The sequence below is a fragment of the Pseudonaja textilis genome, chromosome 11 (assembly GCF_049901715.1).
Source record: "Pseudonaja textilis isolate UNSWEBS1 chromosome 11, rPseTex1.2, whole genome shotgun sequence".
Lineage (NCBI taxonomy): Eukaryota > Metazoa > Chordata > Lepidosauria > Squamata > Elapidae > Pseudonaja > Pseudonaja textilis.
In genome coordinates, this window is record NC_142000.1 from 17,363,729 (window position 1) to 17,387,142 (window position 23,414).

Sequence of the window (23,414 nt, forward strand, 5' to 3'; positions counted from 1 at the left end):
CTGTGAGACCATAAGGCCTCAGGGAGGTTCTAAGGAAGAGCCAACATCACCTTTAAACACCCTGTCCCCACCGCCACTATAAATTGGAGTAGAAGCAGAGTAGCTGAAAGAGAAATGGAGTCACGTCTGATTCTCAAATTATACAAGGGCCTTTTTGTTTTGTTTTGTGTTTTACAAGACAGTGAAAGGGGGCTCTGGATTCACCACCTCCTCCTCCCTCCCCCCTTATTTCCTCTGGCTATAATCTTGATTTTTATTCCACCCCCTAGCAAGAAATCCAAAGGGGATTCTCTTGTAGTTGGAATGATACAGGAAGCTTTGACCACTCGTGTGTAATTGTTTTGAAAAGGGTATGCAATTCGGGGCTGTTGTTTTTAGGTTGCTGTTTTATGTTTACAAAACGCTGAAGTGTTATTAGATTGTATTTTTGTTTTTAACAACAACAGAAAATATTTAAAGCTGGGATTTTACCATTCCAACCTCCCATTTTGGTTGAATAGAAATGTCACGTTACCCTTTGCAAGAGAGAGTGTAACTTTGCAGAAGTGTTGAACAGGTGAAGCTGACACTATGCAAGATCAGATGGTTTTGAGGGTCGAGACCAGAAATATTTGTTAATACTTTGTCTCAAAAAAAAGAGGGGAAAAATGTATCAAGGTTTTTCTCCCCCCCACCCCTGGTGAAATTTTTCAAAACAAATTGAAATGGATGTTCTTGTAGTTTGTTTTCTTTCTTTTGCCATCAGCTGGCGAGATATTCCACAATGTGTTGTTCCCTACGACAACCGTTTGATTTATTCTCTTGATTTGTCTAAACTTTCCCCTGCAAAATATTTATACATTATTTCTGTTGTTTAGAAATCAGCAGACAGAAAGTTGGATCGTAACTTCTCAATTTACCACTGGTTGACTTGTATTTGGTCCAGCTTTATTTTGCTGCTTGCAATATTGGTCCTTTGTTTTTTCTCCCATTTGTTGTATATAAATATAGATAGATAGATAGATAGATACATATATGTGTATCTATCTATCTATCTATATAAAATTATGGACTGCAGGAAAAAAAAATTACTTGCCCAGTATAGAAGGAATAAGCTTATTTATATGATAGTGTTAAATGAAGTCTGATGTATTCAAGTGATGTTATATTGCATGCAAACCCATGAAAAGAACATTCCATTGGGGTGGGGGGTGGGGGAAATACGGGGGGTGGGGGTTGAGAAAGTTTCTTTGCCCCTTCGAACTGTTTTAAAATGCTGAATGTTTTCTACTTCCCTTAGCAACTTGAACAAAAAAAAAATCTGATCTTGTTCTAACATGAAGAGTCATGAATAGGAAATATTCAAATGTTTAACTGGGGGGGACAGACTAGCAAGGGATTGAGGTGTCCTGTCCTCCCCCCCAAAATTAAACCAGTGGGAAATTCATTAGGGGGAGGGGGAATCAGGAATTGAAGGAAAGAGCTCACAAGCAACTTTCACATTCAGTCTAGCGCTGTCCCAAGAAGCCATGCATATCAGAAATGATTCAAATATCAAATTATGTCCTCTACTCTGGTATCATCAAAATCAGGGATCTCTAAACTCTAAAGAACATTAAGGCATGTGGACTTCAACTTCTGGAATTCTCCAGCCAGGCTTGATGGCTGCAAAATTCTGGGAGTTGAAGTCCGCAAGTCTTAAAAGTTGCCAACTTTGGACAGAGTGGGATAAACCTGCCTTGGCCAACTGATCCTGGCCCATCTCGCCACAGCCGACTCGCCCTGGCCAACTTGCCACAGTTCAATGCAACACAGGAGAACTCAAGAGAGGGACAAGCAGTTTGCAGCGGGCCTCATCTTGATGCTTCGGTTTTGAACCTTCTCAAGTTAGAAGTCCTCCAGGCTGGGGTGAGCTGCAATTCCTCTTGCTCCTCTCTTGAGTTATCTCACAGCGAGTTGTCGCTGTGTGAATTGGCCAGGAGGAGTCGGCTGTGGCAAGTTGTGATTTCATTGAGGGCCGCATCAGGGTAGTGTTTGACCTTGGGGAGTCAGGGGAAGGCACGGCCAGCTCAATGTCACTCATGTTGAGGGCATCTGTGGTGGCTCACGAGCTCCATTTTTGGCTGCGACAGCATCCTGTAACCTCTGCCAGCAAAAACAGAGCTATGGAGGGCAGCAAGTGGCCCTCACAAGCTCCGTTTTCACTGGCAGAGGCACCGTGGGGCCAGTCTGTTGCTGAGGCTGAGTAGGCCAGAACTAAGCACCCTGCAGGCCGAATCCAGCCCTCAGGCCTTGAGTTTGACACCCGATCCTAGACCCAAGTTTGGAAACTTTCAGCTAGCTAGGGAATTCTGAGATGAGAAGTCAAGTACATTTAGAGAGTACCACTATTGAATGTAAGCGGAGGAAAAAAAACCTACATTAGAGTAAGCCACGAGTACAAAGAGACCTAATTGGGCAACGCCGGTGTTCTAGATCAGAGATGCTGAAAGTACATAGCACCTTTCAACTTCCTCATCCGATTTCTCCCTACCCATTTCTTTTTATGCCTCCTGTTTTGCTTTTCCTTCTAGTTTCCTTCTGAGTTTAGGACACTTTGATCTACCTCAGTTCCTAATTCCCCTTGCAATGAGCATTAGAATAATATCTCCTATTCGATGAAAACATGGAAGCCTTAGCTACTAGAATTCTTCAGGTAATCCAAATATTGGCTAAGCGTTTTTCAGGTGGCATTGATCTAACACTCTTCTAATATTTTTTTTTTTCCTGGGATACCTGCCTTTAATAAGGGTAGTTTTAAAATATAAAGTGTAATGGTCTAAATAAAGAATTCTTCCGTATGTCAGAAATAAAACTCCGCTTTAGATTGTCTAAAGAAAGCATGAAGAAAGAGGCTTTTCCAGAGATTCGGAATAATGACGATGATTGGCTCATGTCTAAGGGTGATCAAGAAACATGTTTTTTTTTTCCTCGTTAAGATAGGGAACTCATTTTCAGTGTATGCTGCTTCAAATTGAAATTGGGGTTTACATGACTAAATGTCTTACATACAGAAAAAAGTGAGTTGAACATTTGGAGCGTGCCGAGAAAGAGGTTATGCTTGAAAGAAGGGACATGAAAGAGTGTCTGGGTTGCTTTGGTAAAGAAAAAAGGGGGAAAAAAACCTAGCTGTGTTGAAATCTGGGCTAAAAAAAAAAAAGGCAGCATTCAGGACAATTGTGTTTCAATAAAGTCAGAAAAACATTCGACAAAAGAAGAGAGACGTCTGGCAAAAATTAAGAGATGCTGGACTCTACAAGTTTGCCTAACACTATTAAAAAGAAACCCTGACAAAAATTACATCTTTATTAACCCGATTATACAGATTGTAATGATCAATCGGATCTGTACTAATGCACAGGTCCTTGGTTAGACATGTGAAAACATCAGATGTCCTGCAAAACACAATTCGTTTTCACTGTGGCCATATGTGCAGTAGACGTTGAGAAGTAGGATATGAAGATAATGGTTGTGTTGAGACTCTGCCAGATGCATTCAAGGGTGACTGATCTGGAACCTGATCTTAGCAGATCTTCCTTCTGTCAAGTAGATAGATTGATCGTGTCTCCATCCTGGTAAAATCCTGGAGGCTAATATCTACCACGTTTTGTGGCTGCAATTTCTATAAATCGGTGCAATGGCCTACAAATTTCTTCTGGGTCTCCAGACCACTGGCTGGTTAACTAAGAGTTTTGGGGTTTGTGAGAGAAGAAACACCTGTAGAATGGGACAATTCCCCACGACCAACTCATTGCGGGACAACTCAACAATTTAATTATTTAAAAATTAGGTAGTCCTTGACCTATGATCACAAAATTCTGTTGTTAAATGAGAAATGTGTTAAGGGAATTTTGCCTCATTTTACGATATTTCTTGCCCCAGTTGTTAAGTGAATCACTGCAGCTGATAAGTTAGTGACCTGGTTGTTAAGTGAATCTGGCTTCCCCATTGACTTTGCTTGCCAGGAGGTCGCAAAAGGCGATCACGTGACCCCAAGACGCTGTACGGGTCATAGGTATGAGCCAGTTACCAAGTATCTGAATTTGGTCATGTGACCATGGGGATGCTGCAATGGTCGTAAGTGTGAAAAATGGTCACAAGTCACTTTTTTCAGTGCCATGGTAACTTTGAATAGTCATTAAATGAACTGTTGTAAGTCAAGGACTACCTGTAATTAAAATAATACTTTAATTTTTGTCATTCACATTTCATTTTGTCCCTACTTCTGTATCCTTTCTTTCATGACTCTATTCCATCATTTCTTTGATATTAGTGTAACTTTGTCAGGATTCTGGCAGTTACCCCCATTTAAATCATGTCTCGAGCCAAACTTCCAAAACTTCAAAAGGATTTATTGGGAGTTAAACTGTCCATCACTGCCTCTGAGACACATCATTCATTGACCCTTGACTCTGGTTTTCCCCCACCCCCTGGATGTATTGTAATTCATATTCTCCAATGGGACACATCCATAGCCAAGAGTCATCAATCATGCTCTCCAGTTAGAATTTTGCGGGGCAGAAACTTCAGTCACCTAGTTACTATCTTTGAAAACATTTATGGAATGAAGTTTTAGTTTGCAAGCTACTACTACCCTGCTCCCCCCTCCCTTTCTGTTGGCAGCTCGAAAAAGACCATAGAAATATTTTATGAGTTGACAACTCTTGTCCTGCAGTAAGTTGTCTTGCAGCGAGTTGACCATGGTGAGTTAGTTGTGGCACATCGGGCCTGCCAAGTTGGCCATGGTGAGTTGGCATTGACGAATTGGCCATAGTGAGTTGACAATGGCAAGTTGGCCACAGTGAGTTACCTATGGTGAGTTGACTGTGGTGATTTGACCATGCTGAGTTGACTATGGCAAGTTGGCCATGATGAATTGACCATGGCAAGTTGGCCATGATGAGTTGGCTATGGCAAGTTGGCCATGATGAGTTGACCTAGACCCAACACCTACATATCAGTAGGTGATACATTCCAACATCATCTTTTTCATCTTGTGCTGTCTCACCTTTCTTTCCTAAAGAAGCCTCAAAGGGTTTGACTCATTCTTCACAGGTATCTTTTCCAGGACCAATTTCTCTGATTTTTTTTAAAAAGATGGACATTTGATCCCCCCCACCCCCCCATGGCATTCCATGAGCATTTAGTCCTGGCTCTCTACTGAGCTAAGTTTTCAAAACTTCTAAAGCGAATGTTGAAGGAAACGAGGGAAGATGGATGCACAAAACTGTCAGTGTTGACTGAGCATTCTTATTTTGGTTCATTTTTACAGCTCCAAAATATATCCAGCTTCTGTTTTGTGGAATGCAAGTAACTATTGATGATACACTTTTCTTTTCCTTTTAAAATAAACCAGTTATGTAAAAATATGCAGTATTTAAATACTCTGGCATTGGTATTACGTGTGTTCAGTGTGAATAGTGGATCATGTCATGTAACACAGATTTTTTTTTTTTGGTTCTTGATTAATTTTTATCTAAAGTCTATACAATTTTTGTAAAAAAAAAACAAGGAAAAAGAAACAAAAAGTTTGCTTTTGGATATTTTGTATAGTTAATATAGATGGTTTTGACTAAATGCTTTATTTATTTAATAGCAAAACTGTGCCAAGAGATACCCCTGTTAATTAAAAAAAAAAAAACTAGTTCAGATGTATAAACATATCCTTTCTTTTTTGAAGTTTGATTTCATCCTGTCTTTGCTTCTCGTTTCACCGCTCTCCTGAATTCCTTCTTTACAAAAACAAAAGAATGTCTTCTGTTCCCATTTCCTGAGAAACACTATTGGCATCTCAACTCAGGGGAAGGTGGAGAGCCTGGGGACATTGGGATGGTAAATGGAAACAACACAAACTTGCTTCAAATAAAGTAACCCAAGGCTCTAATCTAACACTCCAAAAAATCCAGCCTTAATAGTTTTTAAAGTCAAATGTTTCAAATCTGTTAAAACAATCTTCTCCTCTCCTCTCCTCCCCCTTTCTTCCTCCTCCTGCTCCTCCTCCTCATTCTCCTCCTTGTCCTCCTTGTCCTTTTTCTCCTTCTCTTCCTCCTCCTCATTCTTCTCCTCCTCATTCTTCTCCTCCTTCTTGTTCTCCTTTAAAAGATAATCAGAGTTGGAAGGGACCTTATTTGGTTCTTCTCCTCATTCCCCTTCTCCTTCTCCTTTTCCTCCTCCTCCTCCTCCTCATTCTCCTTCTCCTCCTCCTCCTCCTCCTCATTCTCCTCCTCCTCCTCCTCCTCCTCCTCATTCTCTTCATCTTCTCATCCTCCTTCTGCTTCCCCTCCTCCTTCTCATTCTCCTTTAACAGATAACAGATAATCAGAGTTGGAAGAGACCTTATTTGGTTCTTCTCCTCCTCATTCTCCTTTTCCTCCTTCTCCTTCTCCTCTTCCTCCTCCTCCTCCTCCTCCTCCTCCTCCTCATTCTCATTCTCCTCCTCCTCCTCATTCTCATTCTCATTCTCATTCTCCTCCTCCTCCTCATTCTCATTCTCCTCCTTCTCCTCCTCCTCATTCTCTTCATTCTTCTCCTTCTCTTTCTCCTTCCCCTCCTCCTTCTCATTCTCCTTTAATAAATAACAGATAATCAGAGTTGGAAGGGACCTTGTTTGGTTCTTCTCCTCCTCATTCTCCTTCTCCTCCTTTTTGTTCTCCTCCTCCTCGTTCTCATTCTCCTTCTCCTCCTCCTCCTCATTCTCCTCCTCCTCCTCCTCATTCTCCTTCTCCTCCTTTTTGTTCCTCCTCCTCCTCCTCATTCTCCTTCTCCTCCTCCTCCTTCTCCTTCTCCTTCCTCCCTCTCTCTTCTTCCACACCCGTCCTCCCTTCTTCACAGTATTGCTTTGAAGTATTGTGATGTTTGGCCTTCCCCTCCCCTTATTTCTTTGTCTTATTCCAGAGATGAGCACTTGGCAAGGATTGTGAGCCTCTCAGTGGCACAGTAATATCATCAGAAGGATCAAGACTTAATTTTCAGCCTTCACTGAACTCTTTCTTTTGGCATCGTAGTTTTGGGGAAGTTGTGAGAAAAAGCTTCCTGACAGGCAAACTACTCCTGTTCGTAGCCTTAACTTTATCTAAAAAAACCTGCTCTCTTGTTACAATACTGTAATCATTGCCTGAGACCCTCAAATTAGGGCCACCAACATTCTACTGCAGTGGTTTTCCAACCTGGCAACTTTCAGAAATATGGACGCACTGGCTGGAGAATTCTAGGAGTTGACCTCCATATATTTCGAAGTCTATACTACGTAAGGTGGCCAAGTTTGAAAAACACTGCTGAATTTCGATGTGGTCAGGATATGTGTGTGCATGGTAGAAGGTTGAAGATGGAACTGGGAACTTCTTTGGTGGTCACTCATGTTCCTGTGCTTGTTTGAGAAGGGGACAAAACAATTGTACCATTGACAATTTCTTATGCTGAATTTTCAGAATATGATCTTGAGATGCTTTGGGATCACAAATGGGATGCTGGGGGCTCAATTTGTCTTCCAGGGATATATATCCTTCTTAGATTCCCAACCTAATTATTTTCCAAAACAGAGTGAATGGTGTTGGAAGTTTCAATTCCCCCCCCTCTTCTAGGAAAACAGACCCCACCCTTTGTCAAGTAGGGCTATTAAAATAGCTGGAGCCAGCTTACTTTTCACAACAAAGGAAGGAGAAAATTACAGGCAGGAGATACAGAGAAAAAAAAACAACCCTATCCTTTCCCATAGAAATCAAATAGAGGGCAAGTTATAAAAACTTGTGAAAAGCAAACCAAAAGGCATGGCAGGAAGGAAACGTGATAGCAAATAAGCAACTACAAAGGATCAGGACCATAAAACCAAGATCCCAGGAAGAGATCCCAAAGAGACAGGAATTCAACACACACAAATCAAAGTCTTCAAAGATTCACACCTACAAATCAAAGAACCTGAAGGGTATAAAAGAGGTTTTTCTACTCACTTATTAGATTAATCCTAGGACCGCTGTGAGGTTTCTTACCTGCCTTCCTATTAATAAACTGATTCTGACTTCCAAGCAGCTGACCAAATCATTCTGCATTTCTCCCAGCTGAGAAATTTGAATCCACAAAAGGAAAGAATTTTGCCTATTCCTTAAAGGGCAAGGTTTTCTTTTTTCCTTTCCTCAATGGTAATCACTCAAGTTGTACGGATGTCAACTCCTTCCTTCAATACTTGCCCCCCACAAAAGAGCATGCTATAATAGTTGTGAGTATAATCAAGATGGCCAAAGATGTAAGTTGAATGTCAAGTTGATTTTTTTTCTTGAGGGTTTTTCATGTATTTGGCCAGTGTGTGTGTGTGTGTGTGTGTGTGTGTGTGTGTGTGTGTATTAAGCTAGAGTCTTAACTACATGCTATACCATTCATCATGAGTGTGTTTGCATGAGACCATAAGTTACAAACAAGCAAACCACTTTCCTGCCTAGTGTTAATACAATGTGCGAATTATCATTGGCTGAATAATTGAACCCAGAATTGTCTCTGTCCATAGACCCAAGTGATGAATTTCAGAGGGGAATGAACTTTGGAAGGATGGACACGTCCACCAGATATGGATTCCTGGAGATTGAACCGGTTGGTTCTAACAAAAGGGGCCCACAAGTTGATGGGGCAAAGGCCCCCTTTTGTAATCCAGCAACTTCTTCGCTCAAACCACAAAAAAGCTCCACACAACCCTATCCACGAATCTGGAGCAGCCCCAGCATTGCTTCCTGTGGCCTGTGAACCAATCATAAAGCCCATCCACCGTGAACTTGCAAAGCTCACTTCCACTGGAGATTCCAAGAGCGTCTCTCTTCTCTTTTACGCCATCCGTTATAAGCATCTACTTCTGCTTCTGTGGTAGCCCAAAGCCCATTTTGAACGAAGGGGGTGGGGAAGCAAGGCGAATATTTATGGCTGTTTCCATTCCTCCCTCTCCTCTCCATGCGTTGTGCTGCTGATTCTGAGGTGACACACATATTTGTAGCATTGGCAAGAGCAATTTAAAAGAGTAGCAGATTTTGGAAAGGGGGAGGGAGGGAGAGAGAGAAGGAAAGAGAGAAAGAGAGTGAAGGAGGGGGGGGGTTGTCGGAGATAAACCTTATTAGGTTTCTTTTGCCAAAGGAGAAAAGAAACGATATTGACTTAAATGTGAGGAATTTAAAAGGGTCCATATGTTCTCACTTTGGGCTTTGTTTCTAATAGATAGGCAGAAATCTTTGAAGTGTGGATTGGCTCAGTGGGGGGCATGCTTCTATAGAGAAAAGGATGCTAGAAGAGAGGATACAAGGCCACGAGAAAGTCTATTAACCATGCAACAGCAGAGAGAGAGAAGCAAATCTAGTGATAATGTACATCTGTTTCAGCGACTTTATAAGCTTTGAACATTTTTTTATGTGCTGATAAGTGGATCCTTTTCTTACCATAACTTAGAACTTCAAAGGAGATTGTGTGGATAATGCAAATTGCTGAAATATGAGATTTTCTTACAAAGGAGGTTTTTTTTTTTAACACACACACCAGCACACACACACACGCACACACACACAAAATTTGGAAAGAGAGAGATGGGGGGGGGGCGGGGGAAAATAGCAAAAGAGGACAGAATGAAGGCTAATTTATGCCACAGTCTTTCTGGAGCAGTGCAGAAACTTGACATAAATTGATTTTTAGGGAGAGCGAAAAAAAGAAAGGAAATTTAAGGGCAGCGGTGGAGCGGGAGTGAGCCTATATTAAAATGTCTCCCCCCCCCTTTTCAGGAGGGAGCATTTTAGGAATGTTTGAGGCAGAACTTAGTGGCAGAAATGAACCTCTGTGTCTGTTGGTGCTAATAGAGGCCTCTGGGATGCATAAGGAAATGTGACAGGAAGCATGGAGTAATTTGTTCGGCTTCAATGGATTATTCATTTCATCCTTATGGTAAGCTGAAGAGTTGAAGGAGATAGTACTTTGACTTACATTATCAAGTGGCAATAACTAACTCGGTTCCCTGTTTAGTGAAATGAAGGACTAGGGGAGACACTAGGGGAGACACGATAGCAGTCTTCCGATATCTCAGGGGTTGCCCCAAAGAAGAGGCAGCCAAGCTCTTCTCCAAAGCACCTGAGGGCAGGACAAGAAGCAACGGATGGAAACTAATCAAGGAGAGAAGCAACCTGGAACTAAGGAGAAATTTTTGAACAATGAAAACAATCAACCAGTAAATGGATTGCCTTCAGAAGTTATGGGTGCTTCGTCACTGGAGGTTTTAAAGAAGAGACTGAACAATCATTTATTACTAGCGGTAGCACTTAGATTTATATACCACTTTACAGTGCTCAACAGCCCTCTCTAAGCCAGTCAGAATCGAACTGCTGGCACTCAGCAGTATTAGTTTGCAATACTGCATTCTAAGGGATGAGGTGGCTCAGTGGCTAAGATGCTGAACTTGTCATCAGAAAGGTCGGTGGTTCGATGGTTCGAATCCCTAGCGCCGCGTCACCGAGTGAGCTGCTGTTACTTGTTCCAGCTTCTGCCGGCCTAGCAGTTCGAAAGCATGTTAAAAATGCAAGTAGAAAAATAGGGACCCCTTTGGTGGGAAGGTAACAGCGTTCCGTGCGCCTTCAGCATTTAGTCATGTTGGCCACATGACCTCGGAGAAGGGAGCAACGTTGGTTATGGGGCTTATGGGGGAGAAAAGGGCCCTGATTCCCTTCATTAGCTGTAGCTGGAAAAACAGGATTTAAAAAGGGTGTTTGCGCGCAGCACCTTGCTGGAAGCAAAGCGTGCATTATCTTTGTTTGTCAAGTCTTAACTAGGTTCTGGTGTCCTCCCAACTGTGTATGTTTTGCTGGCCTTTCAAGTCTTCAATTCCTTATCCTGCCCGTCCCATTAATTGCTGCAGTGTGGTTTGTGTTGGTTTTTATATATAATCTATATGTACTTTGGGTTTGGACTGAATTTCTTCCCTTTAAAAACTGTTCTTGGGAGAGTTTTTTTTCTCCAGCTGAAGATAACTGGACATTGGGGGCCAAGTTGGAGGTATTAAAGGGACTTTACCTACTTTTGTGACTTTGTTGCTTTTGTGCCACGCCCCGGGTCATCACACCTTGGAGGTCTTCTAGTCCAACCCATTGCATAGGGCAGGAAACCTTATGACATCTGCGAAAAATGGCTGTCCTATCTTCTCTTGAAAAAGCCCAGTATTCATCTAATTCTAAAATGTATTGTGGAGCACAGAGCATGCAGCTTCCAGAATCCCCCTCACCCCCTCCCCCCCAAAAAAACCCCAATGAGGGTAAATAAAAGATCAATAAGCATGAAAGGGTGTCACAGCTCATTCTCCTACCTCCCCAAAGTGCCTGGATCAAGAAAGTGGTTGAGTTACAGAAAGTCAGGGCCCCGACTGAAAATTAAAGAACTGCCCCATCAGCAAGAACATTTCAACAGAGAACCAATTACCCAGAAAACCGTTAATCTGGATTTTTGCACAAAGAAGGAACTTGGACTCCAAGCCCCCTTCCAGTGCTGAGTTTCCATAAAGCCAAAGATCCTTTGAAGATTATTTGGAGCCCGAATGAGGTGGGGGGGGGGAGCTGTCTCTTCACATGGATCATCAAATTCCCTGCAGCAAATCTCTACAAACTGAGTCGGAAAATGCCCTTTGTTATTTACATTTCGGAGTTCTATATAAAACTTGTTTTAAAAAAACCATGCAAATCCTTCCAGTCCTGCACGGAACGAAGCCGTTTGGAACGTGTTGATGACATGGCAGGAGACAGGAATTCTGCCTGGAACCTGGACAGCATCCCTTTTGAACGGGGCGCCTACCGAAAGGCATCCAAGCTTGTGTCATGAGCTATAAACACTGCTGGATGAAGCGCTGTAATTGATTTTTGTTCTGTGTTTGTCAAGCTGACGTGACTTAGGTTGCAAAGATCAAAGCGGTTGGCTCACAAAGTGGGGTGGGGGCATCCCCCTCCACTGCCACCTTCATCTTTCCGCTGGCTGTAATGATGATAGCATTGCATCTGCTTCCCAGTTGTAAGTCCAAATTCCCATGGGCTCCAAGTTTCCAAGTGAAATCTCAGTGTTATTTTTCCGAGAAGGAGGCAACTCACTCTGTCCTCCTCCTCCTTCTCCTCCTCCTTCTCCTCTTCCTCCTCTTTTTCCTCCTCCTCCTCCTCCTCCTCCTCTTTCTCCTCCTCCTCCTTCTCCTCCTCTTCTTCCTCCTCCTCCTCCTCTTCCTCTTCCTCCTCCTTCTCTTTCTCCTCCTCTTCCTCCTTCTTTTCCTCCTCTTTCTCCTCCTTCTCCTTTTGCTCCTCTTCCTCGTCCTCCTCTTCCCCCTCTTTCTCCTCCTCCTTCTCCTTCTCTTCCTCCTCCTCCTCTTCCTCCTCTTTCTCCTCCTCCTCCTCCTTCTCTTCCTCCTCCTCCTTCTCTTTCTCCTCCTCCTCTTCCTCCTCCTCCTCTTCCTCCTCCTTCTCCTCCTCCTCCTCTTCCTCTATCCCTTTGGCAATTAGTCTTGGATGTTGAACATCTGGGCTGCAATATGGCCACATCTGTTTGCTGCTAAGGCCTGTTGACCTCAGCAGGGCTTCACCAAGTTGCAAGTCTAATGCAGTACAGTTGTCGAATGCGAGGGATGGGATAATGGAGCACTTATCATTTCACAAACAAAGTGAGGATCGGAGCATTTGTTTTAAAGAGACAAATGCCCATTCCAAAATAAAACAAAAAAACCCACAGCACAGAATAGGTCTGTTGGCCCTAAATTGGTGACGTGACAGCAGTCTCCCAATATATGAGTGCTGCCACCAAGAAGAAGGGGTCAATCTATTCTCTGAAGCACCTGAAGGCAGGAGAGGAAGCAATGGATGGAAACTAATCTATGAGAGATCCAACCTAGCATTAAGGAGAAATTTCCTAGAACAGTTACTTAGTGGAATGGCTTGCCTCCGGAAGTTGAGGATGCTCCAACACTAGAGGTTTTTGAGAAGAGATTGGACAACCATTTGTCTGAAGAGGTGCAGGGTCTTCTGCATGGGCAGGGGGGTTGGACTAGAAGACCTCCAAGGTCCCTTCCAATCCTGTTATTCTATTATTTTGTTATCCTGAACTTGGAGGAAGAAAGTGAATATCTTGAATATAGTTGGTTGGCCATTAGGTCTATTCCGAGTCCAACTGATCTTTGCCCTGTTCCAGCAAATCTCTTCTGTTCCTTTGAATGTTCTTGTTACATTGCCATTGTGGGTCTTTACTGGATTCCTGGATCTCCTCCTAATACTGTTGGAACAATTGCATGGTTCATTGTCATTTAGGGTTCATGGGGAAAAAAAAACCCAATATTTTATCTGGAACTTGGTTAGGTGACATTTTTCCAATTTTTGCAGGGTAAAATATTTAAACAGTGACAAAAACAAAACAATGTGTACTCAAATAAGGGAATCTGGACATGCTGTTCTAGGGAAATCTATGTACAAAACTGAACGTATCAGCAAAATGCATGAATAACGGCAGGGAAGACGTTCCCTATCTGTTGAAAACATGCATCTACCTTAGGCATGCTAGGAAAAAAATTGTACAAATGTCTAACAATTCTATATAGATCTGGGGTGGAAATACCAAAGTAAATTCCAAAGAGAAGAAGCCTCATTTAAAAAAAGAAGACTGAGTGAAATCGTGTTAGAAAATTTATCTGTTCATGGTCCCATTCCAGTGGTTTTGGCTTGATTTAGTTACCACAAGCTTTTGATGGATGGCATCCTTTGATTCTGATTTTGTAAACTCCCCCCTTTTCTTAAAAAAAAAAAAAAAAGGACAACAACCCTAAAGTATTTGGCTCCCAGGACGCACAGTTTGTGAAATAGGCAGTGGCAGAACTCATCCTGTTGAAATGGATTCTGGAGAAGTCATTGCAGTCTCTCCGTAAGCTCCTTTCTCCACTCTGGCCTAATACAAATGTTTGGCATGAACTTCAAAATGGCCTCAGACATCTTCAATCCCGGAGGATTTTTCTTGGAGAGAGAAAAGAAAAATCTTCCATTAAAGAGAACAAGCCAAACTAATCAGAACAGGACAGAAGTAACAAGTTCATAGAATGTGTGGCAAATTAAACCTTTTTTTTTTCCTGAAATGAAGCCCTGAATAAGAGATGGATTTATTTATTTCTCTTATTCTTGCTATGAAAGTGACTTGGCCGCAATATATCTAGCCATAAATTAGGATGCAGAAAATGCAAAAGATCCCTGAAACAATCCTTGTTAGAAGGGAAGAAAAGTCCACGCCTTCTGACCATCCATGGCCATCTAAATGCTCTCAAGAGAATTTGCTAGCAAAACATGAAGGTCTTTTATTTCTGATACTTGGAATCTGGGTTAGCAACAAAACACATTCTTTTCATATAGAAGATTCTCTTTTCCACCCCCAGCCTTTTTCGATAGGCCTTGGAATGATTAGTGACAATATAAACTAACATTAAGCAAACTTTCTCCTCCCCTGGAAATCTGTATCATTGACATGATTGAGAAAAGCTAATCTAGAGAAAAGAAGAACTAGGGTGACATGATAGCAGTCTTCCAATATCTGAGGGGCTGCCACAAAGAAGAGGGGAAATCAATCTATTCTCCAAAGCACCTGAAAGAAGCACAAGAAACAATCGGTGGAAACTAATCAAGGAACAGTGTTAGAATACACATTCCCAAGAGACCCAAAAGATATATCCATTGTTTTTTCTTTTTAATGACCCTCCCAAGGTATATCTATTAAAGTGAGAGAAGTATTGGTTTAGTCTGGCAAGATTCTGTCTGTCGGGCATTAGCAAATTGAACTTTAGAGGGATGGTTTGATGTCATTCTTGGGCTGGGCCTGACAGTCTACCATCTTAATTACGGCTCTGCCCCAAGTCTCAAAACTAGCATGTGTAAGAGAGAAAGGAAGAGTAATACAATGAAGCAAACCTCAAGTATCTGTGACCTCCACACATTGTCTGACCAAGATATTCTCCATCCCAGAATAACTGAGTAGAGCCAGCATTTTACTCCACCATAGTGCTTGAAAACTCCATATGGACCTCAGGAACTGAAACCCCGCAGAAGGTTTGAAGGCAGAGGACCGTGGAGATTTAAGAAACCCAGGGGTGGGCTTCAAAATTTTTAGCAAAGTGTTCTCTGCCTGGTTGCTGGGTGGGTGTGGCCATGGTGGACGTGGCCTAGTTGGCCTCCTGCACCATGGTGGGGGAGGGTGTTTTTGCCCTCCCCAGGCTCCGGAGGCTTTCCTTGAGCTTCCGGGAGGGTGAAAATGGCCATCCTAGGCTCTGGAGGATCTCTGGAAGCCAGAAATGGGCCCATTTCTAGCCTCCCCAAACTTCCGGGAGGCCCATTTTTTCACCCTCCCCAAGCCTCCATGCATGCCCTGCATTTACCTGCATCCAAAACGGGCTTTGTGGGGATTCCTGGGAGGCAGAGGTGGTATTGAACAGGTTCTGACCAGTTCTGGAGAACCGGTAGTGGAAATTTTCAGTAGTTCGGAGAACTGGCAAATCTGACCTCTGACTGGAGATTTGACAGTATCCTTCCCCTGCCATGTCCACCAAGCCACGCCCACAGAACAGGTAGTCAAAAAAAATGGAATCCCACTGCTGCTGGGAGGGGCAGGCTGTGGTGGGCGGGGCCAGCCAGGAGTGGGATTTGGGGGTTGTCCGAACTGCACAGACTCTTAACTAAGGGCTCTCCCAAATCCCTGAAAACCCGCAGCAGCCCACCCCTGAGAAAACCTGCATTGCAAGAGGCAGAAAAAGAAGGAAGCGGTTGAGTCATCCATGCATATCTTTCTACCTTGGAGTAAAAAGTCACAGTGAACAAGCTGCCAAACCTGTCAGAGACACCTGAACTTCAACAACCATCTTTCCAGCTGCTGTCATCCTCCCCCCCCCAAAAAAAAATTCCATTGGAATAAAGAGCGAGAGAAAGAGAAAGACATGGCATTTTTTTCACGGTGCGCGAAATACCTGCCAAAACTCCAAACTTGTTAAAATGATACCGATTCTCATCAGAGGGAGAGAGAAGTGACACCTCAGCCTTTGTCTTTCAAGGCATGTTTTATTCATTGATTGGGAGGAGAGAACAGGGTAGACGGATAGAAGAAACTGCCTCCGAGGACATGGTTTGGGGTCGTTTCCATGAGTCAACACCAACACAACTAGGGGCTATTGAGAGAGGGCAATAGCTGGACTAGAATTCAAATTACTGTCAAAATGTAGTTATCCTTCCAAGGAGAGAGCTGTGTGGACCCATCATCCGTGGACATTGAGCTGGGTGGACGTTTTGCTAAAGTTTAAAACTCCCCGGGAATGTAGTTTTTGGTTTTTAAGATCGTCTTTCGTTTCCTTTGGCCTTTGAAAGAATCGTGGAACTGGAAGGCTCACCCAAGCCTGCTTTTTGCAATCTTTTCAGTGGGGTTGAGTAGGATTCCCTGGACATAAATTGTGCCTGGTAGATGTTTATCTGAACTTTTCCTCCCTGACTGCTTCCAGCGTTTGGATTTTGCATTCCTGGGATAACTCCGAGAATGAGTCCTTTAGATCCTCAGACATAAATATTTTGGCACATCTCCTCTTGTTCCCAGGAGGCATATAGATTTAGTGCATATAATCAACTTGGAATGAGTTTCCAGATGATGGTCTGAAGGAGCACAGCCTGCTTGGTTTCAAAACCTCAGTAGGTACGAGTCCACTTGGTGCCTAAAATTTCTTTTTAAATTAACCAATGATTCATGCTGCAAAAACCAATCAGTTCAGTTGTGGGTGCTCCAACACAAGAGGCTTTCAAGAAGAGATCCTTTGTCAAAAGCGCACAGGGTCTCCTGCTTAAGCAAGAGGTTGATCTAGAAATAGGGGTAGGCTGATGGGGGCTTGGGAGAGCCCCTAGCTAAGACTCTGCGGGGTTCGGAGAGCCCCCAATAACCCCAGAAAGGCAAGCAGGAAGGGAAAGCTCTTAATAGGCTTAATTGAATTTCTGGGCATTCAGCCAAGAGCATTTCACACCTCGTAAAAGTGTTGCAAGCTAGATAAACAACCCACTCAGCGCTTGTGAGGGAGAGCCATTGAGAAAATCAGATAACTTAGTCACTAGCCTCCGAGGGGATTAATTCCCAAATAATAAGAATCACGTAACCCATCAGAAATGCCACTAAGACTCCAAGATTCCTCTCACAGTCACTGCTCTTAACCCTGGTTTCACCCAGTCTTTTATTCAAGTATTAAATGCACAGAATAATAAACAACTTTTTGGTATATAGCTTTTTTTTTAGGTAATTAGGGCAAAGAAGTAATGTTGAGTTGGCCACACCCACCAAGTCACATGACCACCCAATCACATGCCCTTCTAGCTATACCCACCCAGCCACATGTCCACCCAGCCATGCCCAGCCACCCAGTCATTAGGACAGAGAGCCCCTTGCTAAAAACATTTGAAGCCCACCCCTGCTCTAGAAGACTTCCAATGTCCCTTCCAACTCTGTTATTCTGTTATGTTACACCTCTCCACACCCATGGCAGATGCACCTTTTTCACTAGAAACATCTTTGGGAGCAAATGAACATGTTTCCAGCACAGGAAATTCTCTTGAGAGCTTCTGGTGGACCATGGATGTTGGAAGACATGATCCCGACTTCTCTCTGGCAGCGTTTCAAATATTGGAAGACTGCTATCATGTCATCCTTAGTCCTAAATAGTAGAACAGCATAGCAGAGTTGGAAGGGAACCTTGGAGGTCTTCTAGTCCAGCCCCCTGCACAAGCAGGAGGCCCTATACCATTTCAGGCAAGTGGTTGTCCAGTCTCTTCTTCAAAACCTCCCGTGATGGAGCCCTCAAACTTCTGGGAGTAAGTCATTCAACTAATTCACTGTCCTCACTGGTAGTAAGTTTCTCCTTAATTCTAGGTTGCTTCTCTCCTGGGTTAGTTTCCATCCGTTGCTTCTTGTCCTGCCTTCAGATGCTTTGGAAAATAGCTTGACCACCCCCCCCTCTCTTCTTTGGGGCAGCCCCTCAAATAATGGAACATGATATCCTATCACCCCTTCGCCCTTCTCCTCCTCTGAACTTTTACAGAATACAGAACGACAGAGTTGGAAGATCTTCTGCTCCAACCACCTTGCTAAACCAGGAGATTCTATACCGTTTCAGATGGGTTGGCCGTCCACTCTGTTCTTTTTTAAAAAAAACAACCTTCCAGTGATGGAACACACACAACTTCTGAAGGCAAAGCCAGTTCCACTGGTGAATTGTCCTCACTGGTAGGAAGTTTCTCCTTTGCACGTGTCTGTAAAGGGTGTTTTTTTTTCTTTTTACCCCTCCCCTTTCTGGATTTTGAGAGAAGGTGGGGGCTGGGAGGGAAGAGAGCAAAGCTAGAAGTTCCCCTAGTCTTGGCAAATCACAAGGCGGGTTTCTCTCTCTCTCTCTTTTTCTTTCCTTTTTTTTTTTTCATTTTGTAACATCAAAGCCAGTTCTGGTTCTTTGATGTCCCTGCATGCTGTTTAAGGTAAAGCATGAATGAAGAAATGTCAATCTGCAAGGTGTCCGTGTAGTTTGTGCTGAACACTGAAGAGGACTTATAGATAAAAGACGAACACGAGGGCTGATAATGAATGTCCAACAAGGAGGTGTGCATATCTAAAAGACGGCACTCAGCTGGAGAATCACTCGGCAAACCTTAAAACTCTACTTAGCTCAAGTTTGAGAGATTAAAAAGTTTGCCTTTAAAAAAAAAATGTCAGGAAAGTCGGGAGAAAAGTACACTGTGCAGCTTCTTGGTTTGCAAACGAAAAACTTTTGCAACCTACTGACAAGCAAAGTCAATGCGGGGAAGCCAGTTTCACTTAACGACCGTGTTACTAACTGGGGCGATTGACTTAAGAACATCTCTGGCAAGAAAGGACGTAAACTGGGACCAAGCTCGCTATCTTGCTGAACGATGGAAATTTTCAGCTCAGTTGAGGTCGTATCATGCCCCAGTTGGAATCTGATTCCGAGGAAGAGGTGGAACAGCTGACAGGGAGTGAAATTGTGGCTCTGTTGGCTGTGGAGGAAACTGGGGAAGGGCACAGGCTGGCTGGGCATTCAGAGGAAGACCCAGGCCCGCCCACCCCTCTTCATCCTAGGGCACGCAGGGAGGATCGGAGAAGGGAGCAATGTGGCTTATGGGGGTGAAAAGCAAGTCGAAAAAAAGGGACCCCTTTGGTGGGAAGGTAACAGCGTTCCATGCACCTTCGGCATTTAGTCTATTAGATTCAATAAGTCCTATGGATGATAGCAGGCCCCGGAAGAAAGAGATATGAACCAAAGTTTTCCGCTAGGATGGTTTCAAAATATACCAGAACTGCAGTATTTGTAATCCTGATGAGCCATTGCTAACTGTGAAACATATTTTTGCAAAGTATGGATAAGTTTAAAACAGGAAGAATGAAACTGTTGGAAATGAGGAACTGAAAGTAATATATACAGATGTTTATAGAAAGTGACGGTTAGTGAAGTCGTGAAGTGTGTATGCAGTTAGAAGAAAAGTATAAAGGACAGGTCAGCTCAGGGCCCTTTGATTTATGGCAGTCCTTGCAGGACCTGCTATATGTCATTGGACCCTCATTGCAATGGCTTATCAATGTAAGTGTATTACTGCTATGATATCTTTTATATCTCTTCATTTCTTATGTTCCAAATTATTAGAAACAATAAACCTCTGATCTTAAAGTAACCATTTTTGTTGGTGTTGTGTCTGTTTCCTATTGGTATTTTCTTGTGACAGCATGAATCCAAATTCCAACTCCTGATATTGCTTCAGGTCACCGGATAGCCAGATGACTCTAAATGGCATTTCAACCGCTCCCTGCCCTGAAACCAGAGTCGAACCAGCAGCCTTTGGCATTCTTGAAGCTTTGCCAGTTTTCTCATAAATGATCATCGCTCCTGAGAGATTTCGCCAATCTTTTAATAACTTGGAATAATGAACAGGTTCATTTGTTCAATGGCCTAATTATTCAGATGATTAAGGGGAATTCTTCCCGAAGTTTAACCTTAAGCAAATCTTTCTGGCTTCAAAGGGATCTTCAGGTGGATAAGAGCTAAGATGAAGGTGGAACTGCTTTTCTGGGGTTGCTTAGCTGGCCCGAGAAGATGGTTTTTGCCTGCCAGAGAAGAAAAGGGACGGCCTTTCTCGAGAAATTGAGATGCTGAGTCATCGGAGGAAGATGAGCAAGCTCTAATAAAAAGGAACAGGGGTATCATTTCTTCTTTGGCTTTTTATACTTAGGATGCGAGGCCTAGCCCATGAAAAGATTAAAAATAAAACTGGAGAGGATGCCCAGAAACCCATCCAAGACTCTGAACACTTGTTCTTGTGTTTTATCTTTTTTTAATTTTATTTTCGATCCTTTATTCAGGAGGGCCCAATTGAAGGGAGACGGAAATGCCAAACTTACATGACCTGTGACATACTATTTTATTTCTTTGGATTCTGGGGTAAGGAGGAGGAGGAGGAGGAGGAGGAGGAGGAGGAAGAAGAAGAAGAAGAAGAAGAAGAAGAAGAAGAAGAAGAAGAAGAAGAAGAAGAAGAAGAAGAAGAAGAAGAAGAAGAAGAAGAAGAAGAAGAAGAAGAAGAAGAAGAAGAAGAAGAAGAAGAAGAAGAGGAGGAGGAGGAGGAGGAGGAGGAGGAGGAGGAGGAGGAGGAGGAGGAGGAGGAGGAGGAGGAGGAGGAGACCCCATTTGGGATAATGATGACCAAGATGGCTTAGAAAGCAGAGGATTTTTATAGGAGGCAGTAAGGATCAAGCAGTATTTAAAGGTGATTGAACCTCATCTCTGAATCTCTGAGAAGAATAAAGTCTCAACTTACAGTCATTGATTTAGTGACCGTTCAAAGTTAAAACAGCACTGAAAAAGTGCCATTTTTCACACTTGATGACTGTTGCAAAATAGCAATAGCACTTAGGCTTATATACCACTTCACAGTACTTTACAAGTTTACAGCGCTCTGAAACTATGTCCCCAGAAATCTTCCAATATTTTATGGGCTGTCTAGAGGAGGATCTTCAATATTCTTCAAAGCACCTGAGATCAGGACAAAGAGCAACAGATGTCTGTGGAGATTCTCAGCCATCCAGGCTACAGTTCTCCCAAAGATACTTTTTTTTTTCAAAAGGCAATTGCACTTTCTGGTTTGTCTTTGAAGATGTTTCGCTTCTCATCCAGGAAGCTTCTTCAGCTTTGATGGGATGGTAGGGAATGTCAGAGCTGAAGAAGCTTCTTGGATGAGAAGCGAAACATCTTCAAAGGAAAACCAGAAAGTCCAGTTGCCTCATGAAAAAAAGCACTTTTGGGTCAATGGTGGGATTCAATTTTTTTCACTACCGGTTCTGTAGACGTGGCTTGGTGGGCATGGCAGGGGAAGGATACTGTAAAATCTCCAGTCAGGGGTGGCATTTGCCGGTTCTCCGAACTACCGGTTCTCCAGAACTGGTCAGAACCTGCTGAATATTTGGCTTATCAAAGAGAGATCCTCCCCAGAACTAAGGAGAAGTTTTCTGACAATGAGAAGAATGGAATGGCTCGTCTCAGAAGTTGTAGATGCTGCATCACTGGAGTGCCTAAAGGTTGAATCGTGGCAACTGAATGACACTTGGTTAATCTGAGATGTTTCATGGATCATCCAGACAACTTCATCAATCAGAGCATAATTAGTAAGGCAGAGAGTTGTTGGAATGTACCAACTTTTCACACACCAACTTCAGAGTTCCCCCCCCCCCCGCCCCCAAAATGGCTTGCAATATGTCGAGGAAGACTCAACCATCCAGATCAAAGGTGCCTCAAGGTTGAATCATGGCAACAGGACCAAACTTTGTTAATCTGAGATGTTTCATCACTGGGAGGGGGGGGGGGGTAAGAAGAGATTGGACAGCCATGTGTCCAGAATGCCATTAGGGTCTCTTGCTTGAAAAGGTGGGGTTAGACTAGATGATCTCTTCTAACTCTGTGGATTGGTATTTTGCCACATCCCCATTTTAAATCAAAAGCATCTAATTCCACTTCTTTTTCTGAATACATCAGCCAGAGCAGAGAAGCAAGGGAAATATTTTTGGAGATATCATTAGTTATGGGTACCACAAAAGAGATTTTTCAATGCAGGTCAGAGATTGATTCTGACATGTACTGAACATATATTTTATCTCTGGACCTTGACTCTTCCTAGGAAAGGCCAAACCAGAAAACTTCCTTTATATCAACAGCCCTTCTTATCTGGACTGGATCAAAGAAAGATTTTTTTTCCATAAATGGAATTTTTCTCTTTCTTTCTTTTCTCTCTCTCTCTCTGTGTTCAAAACTGGGCCTTTTGTTTCTTCCCTGCTTTTTCTGACACAAAAGGAAGATAGTCCTTCCTTTCTTCCTTCCTTCCTGCATGCCAACCCAATTCTTTCTTCTGAAATGCTATTGCTGAGTCTAATTAGTTACTCTCTCTCTCTCTCTCTCTCTTTTAAATCATCCATCACATTGTTGCTGAGAAGCTGAGAGAGAAAGAGAGAGAAGCCATGGGTTGCCTTGCTTATCTAATAGGCCTCCAAATATTTGCAGGGAAATATAACTATTGAATAAGATTTGCTTTCAAGTGTCAAGTCCTTAGCATGTCAGCTAAGGGAAAACTCTTGACAGGTATTAGGTGAAGAATAAGCATTGCCTGACAAGGATGTTTGCAGCAAAAAAAAAAACCCCACCCACATCAAAATGTAACACTGAAGAAGAAGATGGAAGTGAAGAGGGAAGGGGGGAGGGGGGTGAGAGGAGGAAATTCATCTCTCTCTGTCTCTCCCCCCCCTCTTTTTTTTTTTTTGCTTAAGTAGGAAACTTTTACTTCTCTGTGTTAGGTTTGGAAGAATTTCAGCTTTGCAAGTTGACTAAGTTCTATTATTCCTCCCCCTTCCGTATACGCGCCCACATTCTGCTACTGGGATAACAGGCTGGTTCTGATGAAAAGGTTAATGGATGCAGCTCATTAAATGGTTTCCGAATTAATGGCCTGATCTGGGCCAGTCTTCAAATTGCAATCCTTCCGTGCCAACGGTTACAAGGAGGTGTTGCTGGGATGCCATCAGGCTTTCCTTCTGTGGCAGAAAGCATCTCAGGTGCTCAGTGGAGCACAGCTGTGCAGAACCCAAGAACAACCTGGCTTGGGTGAGATTTCTTTTTGGTTTCTGGTTGATGCTCAGACCGTGTTTGCAGAGTTTGGCCTCTCTTAAACCAAGAATAGAAACCAGGGGACGTGGGTAGCCTTTCCATCTCATGGTTAGCAGCCCCCTGAGATCCTAGCCAAATGCTCAGAGAGACAAATGACATCCATTCAGAGTGAAGGTTGCCCTTTGAAAGCCAGAAAGAAGAGCAAAAATGTTCTTGA